Source organism: Branchiostoma floridae, chromosome 17 (assembly GCF_000003815.2).
Source record: "Branchiostoma floridae strain S238N-H82 chromosome 17, Bfl_VNyyK, whole genome shotgun sequence".
Lineage (NCBI taxonomy): Eukaryota > Metazoa > Chordata > Leptocardii > Amphioxiformes > Branchiostomatidae > Branchiostoma > Branchiostoma floridae.
In genome coordinates this window covers 9,540,420-9,553,728 of record NC_049995.1, presented here as the reverse complement: position 1 = coordinate 9,553,728, position 13,309 = coordinate 9,540,420, and the positions used below count along the sequence as shown (strand labels likewise).

At 39.6% G+C, this 13,309-nt stretch overlaps 1 long non-coding RNA gene across 1 annotated transcript in view; it reads left to right on the top strand.

The window, feature by feature from the left end:
- The window catches only part of LOC118404840, a 35,525-nt gene that overhangs the window by 14,327 nt on the left and 7,889 nt on the right, over positions 1–13,309 (top strand). The window lies entirely within an intron of this gene.

Genomic DNA, 13,309 nt, shown 5'->3' with positions numbered 1-13,309 from the left:
GTGCCCGCAAATTGACTCCCCCGCCTGGCGCATTCCCGCACCGCCCGGCTGTAATTAGCGTCCCGGTCAACGATCCACGAGGGATCCAAAACCTAAATGGACACGATACTAACAATTCCTTACCGTTCATCGGTTGCGTCCGGGTCTAAAAAACTATCACAATATAACATTAACAATCCGGTAAATAAGGATAGTGTTTTCGAAAAATTAGCCCGAGTGATACTGATTCGCATAGGAAAAGTACTAGTAATGCCCCGAATGCAGCGAAAGTAGTTTTCGGGTACTGCTACTAACAATTCCTTACCACTCGTCGGTTACGTCCGGGTCTGAAAAAACTATCACGCATACGCAGACAATATAACATTAACAATCCGGCAACGAAAGTGGTTTCGAAAAATTAGCCCTGGTGATACTGATTTGCATAATGCCCCGAATGCAGGGAAAGTAGTTTTTCGGGTACTGCTTGAAAATGAGGTGCTAACGAACATGGTTTTCACATGGTAAATAGGGATGGGCCGATTTCAGCACGTAATGGTATTAGCTGTATGCATTTCATGCATTTGGACTAGCACTAATTTTGCCTCCGTGGTCATTTATTTGGGAATAGTATTGACTTCTAATTTTAAGCATCACAAAAGTTACTATTTTTGACGATTGATTGCATACTACGAGCTTCTTTTTTTCGAGCAGTACACGTTACACATGGAACAAAGATTTCTTCCGCTATAAGAGTAAGTACTTAAGTGTTTGAATGACAAAAGCACCATATGACAGACCTCTGCCAAAGGGCTGTTATCTTTCTCTCGTTTTATCCCTCTGACCTTTTTTTTGCCACCGGTCGAAATTTTGCAGCTAGTAAATATCAGAAATATGTTGATGAATATATTAAACATCAAGGTAAACAACATTTGTTTCTCTGCAACTGGCAAACTAAACTTTATTTTGTTGCCCGCAAATTTGAGTATAGAGCGAATTTTTCTAGGTTCATCTACTATCAAAGAGTTGTAAAATGTCATATTTTCCACCAACTACACCAAAATCAATGTAGATATAAACATAAGCATGGAAAGAACAGAATTTACGCCACAGAATAAAAACATAGCTTAACGTCTTGTTTTGCTGCCCACAAATAGACCGACCTGAGCGCATAGAAGAGACAGAAAAACTGTTTTGAATTGGCACCATATTGTTCCACATTGTGGACGGGTAATGTCATTTTCGGGCCATCTCTTTGATAGAGCAAGGCAAGAAGGAGCCAAACGGATTTACCCACCAAGATTCGCAACTAATTCTCCCATCAATAATGAATGAGTGACATCCTTATTCTGTTAGGTCAGCTGGGACTGGTAAGATTCGGGTATTAAAAATTTACACCGAGGAGGATACCACCACTCGCGCCACCCAGTCCGCCTTTATTTTCCGGGAGTCTGGCTAATTCCCGTAAAAGGACGGGATATTGTGGAAGCTTGCTTGGTGATCCCTGTGTGAGTGGGGTTACGCACGTAGAGATGGTGGACACGCCTAATTGACAGGTATCGGCCTGTGAGGGGTTAAGCTGACGGCATCCGTGCGCTCTGTTCCCCGCTAAACCTAGCACCGTCCGCCGATACAAGAGGCTTAGGGGTTAATACCCCTTGCCCTACTTTCCCCTCGGATGGCTTCAGCATGCTGATCTACGTACAGAACGTTACCCACTCACCTCTTTTCTGCAGATCGTTGCCTTCTCAACTTTTGCGTGTAACCTAAGCGCCGAACGAACGAGTGAATGCGCGTGCGACTTGTAACCGATACAGCAGAGAACCTTTCTCGAGCATTGAATTGTTTCTGAACACATTGAACACTTCTTGGTAACTTGTATGTTTTTGTGCGCGGCGCTTACCGTAATCTGTACTGGAGAATGAGTTAGGGAGAGAAAGAGAGAGAGAGAGAGAGATAGAGAGAGAGAGAAAGAGAGTGGGAGACGGGGAAAGAGAAAGATAGATAGAAAGAGAGATGGGGGAGAGAAGAGAGAGGGAGGAAAAAGCCCAAAAAGTAAACGGTAAGTGCATAAACGTGTATTAATATCGGTGCTGAATTCTCTTTTATCCAGCTAGCCCAACTGAATATAAAAACCATAAAGAGAACGCTAGATTCTAAATAGAATAAATAGGTAATCGGGATAGCTGCGCAGAACAATGAAGTTACACAATCCTTGGTTTTGAGTGATGCGATCATATACATACGCGAGTAGCATAGAATGTGCCCGTTTCGAAGAAGGACTATTTGTAATTGAGTGTGTTCATTTGTGTGTGTGTGTGTGTGTGTGTGTGTATGTGTGTGTTTGTGTGTGTGTGTGTGTGCGTGTGTGTGTGTGTGCCTGTGCCTGTGCCTGTGTCTTTCTGTACATGTCTTTTTGTCTAGATCTCTCTGTGTGTTTGCGTGCATGTAACGTTATATATCTTGGCAGTTTAGCCGCACATTGGACCTACATAAGATTACTAATGTACGGCATTAAATCACACCAACTGTTTTAGAACTTACATTGACACCAAGCAGGTAGCTACATGTAGAAGATACAGAAATATCCTGTGAAGTTGAACATTAAAGAAATGAACGCTAAAAAAAAAGTCCATTCAGTGTCCCCCTACCGATGCTGAAGAGAACAGCAACCGGACGTAAAACACTGGTCCACGAACATCTATTTGGCGAAATGAGAGTTTTCCCCGGTACAATGAACATTAGCTCTTAAGTGAGCTACGTATATATATACAGCAACTCGAGATCAGTTTCGCAGATGTGGATCGTTTTTCGGTTTCCAAGTATTAACCAAGGTATTAACACCTGGGACACGACACATTTTAATGGCAAAGTGTGTTTCCTTAAAAAGCAACTTGAATTATGGACACAGTCGGAACGAAAAGTAGGCGCGTGTGCGTTGGTGCACCCGATCCCTCGATCTCGGAAGTTAAGCAACGGGCGGTCCGGACAGTACTTGGATGGGGGACCAACCAAGGACGTCCGGATTGCTGTAGCCTCACGAAGCTTTCCACGAAATCGTCTTCCGGGAGGGACGTAAAACGTAGGTCCCGTGCTCGAGGAGGTGCCTCGACCACTTTGGAAAAAAATCAAATCTATATCTTTCAGATATGCAGCTGTTTTTTTAAACAGCCTCATTACCCACACTTTGAGTACCTACTGCCTGCAAAATACACCCGATATTATTATCATTATTATGGTTATTGTTAGTTAACATTTCACGTATGGCCATACTGATCTGATTAAATGGATAAAATTCTCTGAAACTGTTTTTTGTTTGTTTTGCATACCCGGTAAACCTAGCCTGGGTAGTGGGTACCATCTGATTTCTACCGGGGCTCCTTACACTCAGTTCCCTAAAAAATACAGGGAAGCGAGTGTAAGGAGCCCCGGTAGAAATCGGATGGTACCCAGGCTGGATAAACCGCCTCTTGCGGTAACACACCAGGTTTGTACTAAACAGCACAAGCTGCATATCTGAAAGATATAGATTTGATTTTTTTTTAAATTAATAAATGGATTTACTGGGCACACTGAAACTGTTGTTGTGTCTTTTTATGTAGACAATGTATACCAAACGTTGCATTGTCTTCTTTTTACATCGTCCACATATATAGAGAGAGAATTTGGTATTAACTTTGGCAGTCTATGACATTAACTTTCGCAGTCTATGACATTAACTTTCGCAGTCTATGACATTAATTAACTTTGGCAGTCTATGACATTAACTTTGGCAGTCTATGACATTAACTTTCGCAGTCTATGACATTTACTTTCGCAGTCTAAGACATCAGTGTCCGTCTTCTGTTACTGATACGTAATCAAATATAGCTCGTCTAAGCATACACAGAAAGACAGGCACATAGCAACAGCCAATGCCTTTAAGAATGTCAGGGACGTCTCAAGTGAGTCAATGACTTGTATAAATGAATGCATATGTTACGCTCGTTTTTGTTGCTTCTTTTTACCACGCACAGTATGATCGTGATCTTATGACAGAGAGAGGCAAAAATTGTTACAGTCTATAAATGTTTGATTCAATGTTACCACATAACAAGACAAATTTTCAAGTTACTACCATTACGATATATCTACATAAATTGGTCAATTTATATACAAATCTTTTAAAAAACGAGGCAATGCCATACTTTCTTTAAGTAGCGGACTGTAATAAACATATTGTTCAAAAAAATAAAATGCCTAATACTAGCTTGATTGTTAATACTATTTCCATTCATAAAATGGATTAGTTCCTTACAGGTTGCCACACATTGTATCCTTTACAATTGTCGTGCAATGAAGTTATCATTTTTTTATGAAAACGGACTAAAATTCATGCGCGCGCGTCAGTTTGGTTTGGTGTACCGCGATCTCCTTCAGTAATAAATCACTACTCTTCATGGAATCCAGATTGAAATACAACATGTAATGCAAAACATAACAAAAATGTACAACAAATTATGACTTAACAGAAAGTGAACATAGAGTGAACTCACAATCAGTGATAGACATACATCAAGGTAAAATAAGATTGTGCTGTAATCTATAAAACAAAATATCTATTTGAATTTACAGAAAACTTGAGTACGTTGGCGATTAAGTCCAAACACAGGTGCACTTTCAGTTGTAGACCGTTTTTGTCTGGTTTAACGGTTACCCAACACCGAACATCAGCTTCGTTCTACTGGCAAATGGACAGATTTCATGACAAGCGCTTTTACACCCGGCATACCATTTGGCAAAAAAGCCTCTAGTAGCAAGGCTCAAATATCGCACGTCATATTTTCCCCTGGTCAACCTCTGTCTGCTTCTGCTCGACATGAAAAGGTCAAAGTGTTTTCTGCTCATACCATACATTAAGCAATTCATATTTACAGCTCTAAACTTGTCAGCAATGGAGCTTTAGGCTCTAGAAGTTTGATACAAAGTTTGACCAAAGAACAAATACAGAAGAAGTATTTGAAAATTATGAATTCAAGACATGTAGGCAGCATAGTGGTGGCGTTAATGTGACGTAACTAGTAGAGCGTTTGACTCGGAATCGAAAGGTTCCGAGTTTGATTCCCACCATGCCCCGACGTTGTGCCCTTGGGAAATGCACTTTACACGACTTCCCCTGACGGTGGAGTGACGCCCACCGAGCCTCTTCGGCTAATCTATCTAATTGTGTGCCAAAAAACACACTACGGATTTGGTGCGCCAATATGCCAACATCTATACACTGGTTTCCCACCAAGAACCGTTATTTTTTTTTTCAAGTAGCATGGCTGAACTAAGAATTAGTGAAAAATTATGGTTTGAATTAGGACAGCATAAACATAGTTCTCCTAAAGAATGTGTCAATGTTGTACCTTGAATACTGTAATGAATTGTCATGGAATAAGTGTACTTCATCGTAGATTGCATGTTAATGATAGAAATTGCTTATTTAGTTCTAAAACGAAAAAATTCACCAACTAGATTATACAGTCAGAAAACACTGTCATGGACAGAGAAACACACTTAGGGACTTGGAAATACATTAAGCGACAAGGAAACACAGTCAGCACCAGGGACACAAAAACTCCGTCAGAGAGAGGGTAACACAGTCAGGAGAAGGGACACAGAAACTCAGTCAAAGAGAGGGAAACACGGTCAGGACCAGGGACAGGGAAACACAGTCAGTGCCAGGGACAGGGAAACTTAGATATTGACAGATTTCATGACAAGCGCTTTTATAACCGGCAGACCAGTAAACCGTTTTTTCCGGTTTCCCTGCTATCCGATACCGAACATCAGCTTCGTCTTACTGGTAAATGGAAGAGATTTCATGACAAGCGCTCTTACACCCAGCATACCAGCTGGCGAACAAGCCTCTCCTAGCAAGGCTCAAATATCGCACGTCATGTTTTTGTCGTCAACCTCTGTCTGCTTCTACTCGACATGAAAAGGTCAAAGTGTTTTCTGCTCATACCATACATTAAGCGATCCATATGTGTAGCTCTAAACTTGTCACCAATGGAATCTTGGGCTCTAGTAGTTTGTTACAAACAGGGAAACTTTTTTCAGCACCAGGAGCAGGAAAACACACCACAAGGGGCAACGAAACACAGTCAGGACCAGGGACAGGGAAGCAAGGTCAAGACCAGGGACAGGGAAACGCAGTCAGCACCAGGAACAGGGAAACACAGTCAGGACCAGGGACAGTGAAACACAGTCAGCACCAGGGACAGGGAAACACAGTCAGGACCAGGGACAGTGAAACATAGTCAGCACCAGGTACAGTGAAAGACAGTCAGCTCCAGGGACAGGGAAACACAGTCAGCAACAGGGACAGGGAAACATACTCAGCACCAAGGACAGGGAAACATCGTCAGCAACAGGGACAGGGAAACATAGTCAACAACAGGGACGCACAAACACAGTCAGCACCAGGGACAGGGAAACGCAGTCAGCACCAGGGACAGGAAAACACAGTTAGCACCAGGGACAGGGAAACACAGTCAGCACCAAGGACAGTGAAACATCGTCAACAACATGGACAGGGAAACACAGTCAGCACCAGGGACAGGAAAACACAGTCAGCACCAGGGACAGGGAAACACAGTCAGGACCAGGGACAGTGAAACACAGTCAGCACCAGGGACAGGGAAACACAGTCAGCACCAGGGACAGGGAAACACAGTCAGCACCAGGGACAGGGAAACATAGTCAGCACCAGGGACAGTGAAAGACAGTCAGCTCCAGGGACAGGGAAACACAGTCAGCAACAGGGACAGGGAAACATACTCAGCACCAAGGACAGGGAAACATCGTCAGGGACAGGGAAACATAGTCAACAACAGGGACGCGCAAACACAGTCAGCACCAGGGACAGGGAAACACAGTCAGCACCAGGGACAGTGAAACATCGTCAACAACAGGGACAGGGAAACACAGTCAGCACCATGGACAGGAAAACACAGTTAGCACCAGGGACAGGAAAACACAGCACCAGGCACAGTGAAAGACAGTCAGCTCCAGGGACAATGAAAGACAGTCAGCACCAGGGACAGTGAAACCTGGCTAACCACAGGGACGGGGAAACACAGTCAGCACCAGGACAGGGAAACACAGTCAGCACCAGGGACAGGGAAACACAGTCAGCACCAGGGACAGTGAAACATCGTCAACAACAGGGACAGGGAAACACAGTCAGCACCAGGGACAGGAAAACACAGTTAGCACCAGGGACAGGAAAACACAGCACCAGGGACAGTGAAAGACAGTCAGCTCCAGGGACAATGAAAGACAGTCAGCACCAGGGACAGTGAAACCTGGGTAACAACAGGGACGGGGAAACACAGTCAGCACCAGGACAGGGAAACACAGTCAGCACAAGGGACAGGGAAACACACTCAGCACCCAGGACAGGGCAAATAAAATACAACCAACAACCACATTAGAATTACCCTTACCCCTTAAACATTGTAAGAACCCAAGTGATATGGAATGATTTATTTATTTTCATTAAAGGGACCTCAGTGGTCTATAGACACTGGCTAAAAGCAGTTATCAATGCGGTAAACTATATTGTATTTCAAGATTTCCTCCCGAACGTAGAGACCCAAGTACAGAAGTGTGAAACAAATGTTATCTCAGATCAATCAAAGTGCATCAAACATCTATGAAGAACTAGAAAGGAACATTTAAAGGAAAATGCCGAATGTTTTACCCGTATCTTTTTGTCAGACTGTTTGCTCACAATGATATAACATTAACATCACAGCATCGTTTGTGAGTAAAAAGCATTTGATAAACAGGTAATATTCAATCCAAGCTATGATTGGCTAATGTTGCTAATATCTGCCGCACAGCTGATATCTTAACTAAGCTCTGGTTGGCTAAGATTGATCATATTTTCTCAACAGGTAATATCTAAGCTCTGATTGGCTGCTGAGAGAAATAGAAATAAAAATATCACACCAGCAAAAACAAAATGCATTCCTCTTTCAGGGAAAGGATAATTATAAGAAATAAATGAATGAAGAAATAAATGCATATCAAACAAACAATACGTACCAAAATGAAAGCTCGCGGTCGTCTTCGCTCAACGCGGGAAATATAAGGATAGGCCGGCGACAATAAATGACAGCCGGCACAAGGCCCCCTACACCCACTTGCTCCCAGGACCGTTTGGTCTTGCTCAGCTAGACCGCGAAGCCGCGTTCTCACTTCCCGAAAAGCCTAACTGTCAAAGACTCAACGATTTCAAATTTCCTGGCTGGCACCTTATTGGTGGGTTCCTTTACTAGGACAATATCGAAGGCCTTACTCAATTGTACCTCGCCATTAATAAAAAATCTCTCAGCACGTCCACCAAGACCAGACCGCCACTGTGCCTCCGTCGGTTCGCTCGTTATTGGAAACTTCTACTTGTACGTATGAATCTAACACCAGGAGAACGTACCACAGCGTAACGTAGGGGGGTTGATTCGGCAGCCTTTTTACTTACTGTAATTGGATGCTTATATATTGTAGGTTCTGCTACAGTAATATTGTAAATATTGTTTGAAATTCATACACAAAATAAATCCATTATAATATCCTCCTGACATATAAGTTTAGTATGTGTTTTCCTACAACATTACCCCCTCAACTAAAATGGGGCCGTCCAAGACCAAACAGCCATTAGCCTCTGTTACGATGTCAAGCCCAACGACCCTCAAGGTAGCCGGCTGAATTTGCCTGATGAGATGTTTAAATTTTGGAGAAAAACATGAAAAGATCGCTTTAATTTGCATAAAATGATATCCATAGTTCTAGATTAGTTAATGTTTGTCATTGGCACCTATCTACTACATTTGCAACAAAAGAATTATATTACTATGTCTTTCCGTGTCTTCTGGTACAGTTGCTGTAACCGACTTGTTTAAAGCACAGTTATCTACGAATATGATACTAAATGCACCAATAAAGATAGACATTCTCTACTTTATTTCCTTTTCCATCAAAATTAGAATTAAAATTAAAATCTGTTAAGCATCTGCAACAGGATTGTGTATATTGTATCACAGACAAGTCGGGAGACATTAAAACAAAGCATCAAAAGCTGCAATAGAAATATCAAACTAAGCCTAATGTACAGCAAGTACCTTCTTGAATAAACCAGATATTAACACAACCACCTGCACACATGAGACAAAAAAGCATGCAAGTCTAAGTGAATTTGAGACATAGACAAAGAAAAGAACCACCGCCGACATTTTGACTACCACCGTTGGCGTATAACGTTTAAAACGGTTCCGTTACTGGTATACCTGTTTCACCGTGCATAACCGCAACCGACATAACGTAACGTTAAACCCCCTCCCTCTTTCAAATGTATATTGCCATGACAACTGGCAAATCAATCAAAACAGATCTGTCTTCAAGATCGAACAAGCTTATCAGGTCATTTCGATACGTGGACGAAAATTAATTACAAGGGTCTACAGTATCACATAGCGCCATTTTCCCAACACAATACATGAAAAAAAAAAGAAGATTGAGAATCTAACAAAGCATTGGGGATACTTGTTATACTCTAGTTCGGGTTAATTGCTACAATGACGCCACAGCGTTTGACAACTAAAGCCTAACATATCTCTTGAAAAACCTGTATGTCGTCACTATGTGTAAGATCAAACAAAGACTTAAAGATGTCGCATTTTACAAAGAGGAAACGTTTTCCATTTTGCAGCCTTTCCAGTCGACCATCTGGTCTTAATTTTGCATTCAGATGCTGCTTCAGCAACGTTTAAGAAATACTACATATTTGCAGCGTTATGGCACGTAAATTGTCATCGTATCACCTTGAGCTGTATACAACAACTGTTGTCAACAAATACACACCCGTATCGTAGCCATTACTTAATTAGCATTGACATTGGTGTAAGTCACTCAAGTAAACAAAATAAATATTGCCTAGCCTACACTCAAGGTATCACACCAGAAATGTTAGATGCATATACAATAAGCATTTGTTGTTATAAGGACACGAAACCTCCTTTTATGCAAAGGGTTGTCCCCACTTAAGAATACTAGATTACCCCACCTCCAGTAAAAAGAGATACCCGGCAACTGTTATTTAATGGTTATTGTGACCTCTATCACATTGACAGTATTGCTTGCTTAATGCATAAAGCTTAAATGTCATTGTGTCCTTTTCACCATTCGGATAGGTATCGAATAATCAACATAGAAAACCCTGTGAATGCTATGTTTGGGACGACAAAAAATTTTCAACATAGCACCCACTAATATCATCAACCATTTGTTAACCCTAAAAATGCATAATTATTACAATTTTCGTGAAATTTCACCCTTAAAATGCATAATTATCAAAATTTTCGTGAAATTATAGTTATGCTTTCTAAATACACAATGGAAACGTTAATAATACAAAATAGTAAAGATAGATAGAACATATCTGTATGTATACACCTATGTATTAATGTATATATACATATCCGTATGTATACATATATGTGTATACATAATAAGCCTATCACAAGTTTCAGTGATTTCTGAAATAGTTGGTTTCATAGTAATAATAATAAACATGGCATCTAAAACACTCAGTCACTGAACCGCTTGCTTGACTGTCAACAAAATCTGATATTTTCACTTCAGATTCATCCACGCTATCATTCATACTGTACGTCTTATTAACGATGACAAGTGTAGCCAAATTGTGCTTTGAGAATGTGAGGCCATTTAATGATATAAGCTGTACAATTTTGATAAAACTACAACAACAAACATGTCAATGATACATTTACAGCAAAACGCAACATTACAAATTCTTTCTTGTTTGTGAAATGTTGTTTCGCTCATGGCATATCTAAAAAGAACATAATCATGTTGGTATAATCATTCTCCAAAGACGACAGACGCTTTATAGCAAGCGTGTCTTAATGGTGACGGTGACCTTAATTTTGAATTTTGTTCACGTTTGACATGGAGCTATTGCTCTTTTACATGAAAAAAATATGACCTATTGAAATGACACGGGCAACAAGTGTGACAATAACACCGTAACATCATATCTAATGCCTTTTAACTGTGCTCACATTTTGTATCAGTTTTCAAAAAGTACTTATTTTAGCTTACGAAATCTATAACATTATTCATGCTTACAACATTATTCTATCGTTTGATTCTATTTTTCTCCGTTTGTTTAGTTATTTATTGTTTATTGCTTGACTTGGTTTTAGCTGTCGCATGTAAGTGTATCAAAATTACACAGAAAACATGGACATATGGCATAACAAACAAAACATGCAATAACATCTCAATTACAAGTGCATTGAACTTGTAATCGTTCTATATGTTGTTTTTGGCATCCATCTGTCTTGAAAGACCGAATGGTATACAACTTGTGAAACGTACGTTTATCACCGTTATTTTTGTCATAATCTATCATAAAAAAAGCTAATTTGACTATCATTTACTCATATATTATGTCACTAGCTCTCCCATAAGCTTAGGGGTATTCATTATCAACTATGTATCATTCACACAAAAAACTCAATTTGAAAATATATCTTGACCGGTTTTCCAACTGTCTACAGGATCTGGAACAATAACACCACATATAAATATCATCTACAGCAAATAACCTGTAGATATCATATTAATAATTTTGTATGTCAAGCACGTCAGGCAATGAAATTCACATCACCGTAGATTGTATTGTGTTTGATAATGATAGAAATATCCTTCTTTAGTTACACTTATATTGAAAGTAGATCCCCCACTTTAGACATATGACTAACATATGGTAAATTTGTTTTTCCTCATGCGTTTGGCCAAACCAACTATCGCTAAATCCATACAAATCCTACATTTTCACCATTACCTAGAAGCGAGAAGAAACCAACGTCTTTGCTAGAATACGGTACTTTCATGAATACAACATGTTTATTCCTGTTTTGTCTTTGTTGTGACCTAATGTGACTTCTAATCGGTTAACATTGGCTATACTTCAAAAGGTTGAGTTAAATGTACGATAGTAAGCTTTATTGACACGATAAAAGTACGGTGACTTGTGTATGGTGATTTTTTTTATAAACTACAGAAAAGGAATATAATACAGAATAGATCTTAAAATTCTACTAATTAAACAATATATGATAATAAAATTCTACAAATCTAACAATATAGGATAATTAGAAAACCTTCATACAATTAGGTGGGCCTAAACGCAAGTGTCACTATCATTTCTAATTACAAGGCAATCTTTTACGTAATTACATATCGTAGCATTATGATAGCTGTCGGATCAAAAGATATAGTCAGTAAAGGTCTTCAGTTGCTAAATATGTCCTCATTGACGCTTATTGCAAAGACCTATTTATGTAAGACATTGATATAAGATAGATTTTAGGGATCCAACAAAGAAATACAAGAATCCTCTATCACATAGCTAGTTTTTCTCACGATCCTAGCTTTTCAATCGTGTCATATTTGCATACGCGTACTTGTTAAAAAAAGACATAATACGTGTGCGTTAATAAATTGATGAATGGATATTGCATTTGATTACATTCTTTAAATCTATACCGATTAAAAGAATCGCTCCAAAAGTCATAAATGTATCAATTGTGTGATTGAAATTGATATGTGTGACAGAGGTCATCATTTTGTCTTGGAACAACACATTACATCTAATAAATTCATATTATGTATACATAAATGGCTGTTTTTAACGTTAGATTGAGATGAGATATGCCAATCTAGTTACATGTTAGGTTCTGAAATAGAAGTTAATAAGAAAATTAAAGACAGTAGTCGCTATCTAAATATCAAATTGTTTTCATGCTTTGTTAATACTACAAATGTCGCAGTGACCGTTGTCAGCCTATAATCGTTTTAATGGTAAAAAAAGTCGTTTTTCTATTTACAAAACTCCTGAAGATATTTACCAACACTTGTGTAAACTTTCATGTTTATGTATGATTTTCCAGGTTTGGATAGACTTGTAGGACACGTTGGAAACTGTCTAGAATTCACAAGTCTATATATGGTCAGTTACAACCATCCACAGCACGTCATAAACAAATGCATAGCCACCCAAACACAGCCTGAAATCATCTTTGCAATTGCAAAAATTGTAACAAGAAATCGGAAAAAGAACGTTTTTTTATAAAGGTGCAACGAGCTAGAATTCACTGCTACTATATCTTTAAACCACTCCGTGAATACAAACATTCAAAACACTGTTCAAGATATTAGACCTCTGACCTCCAGCCATGACCTATCATGATAAAGACAACGAGTATCAATAATGATT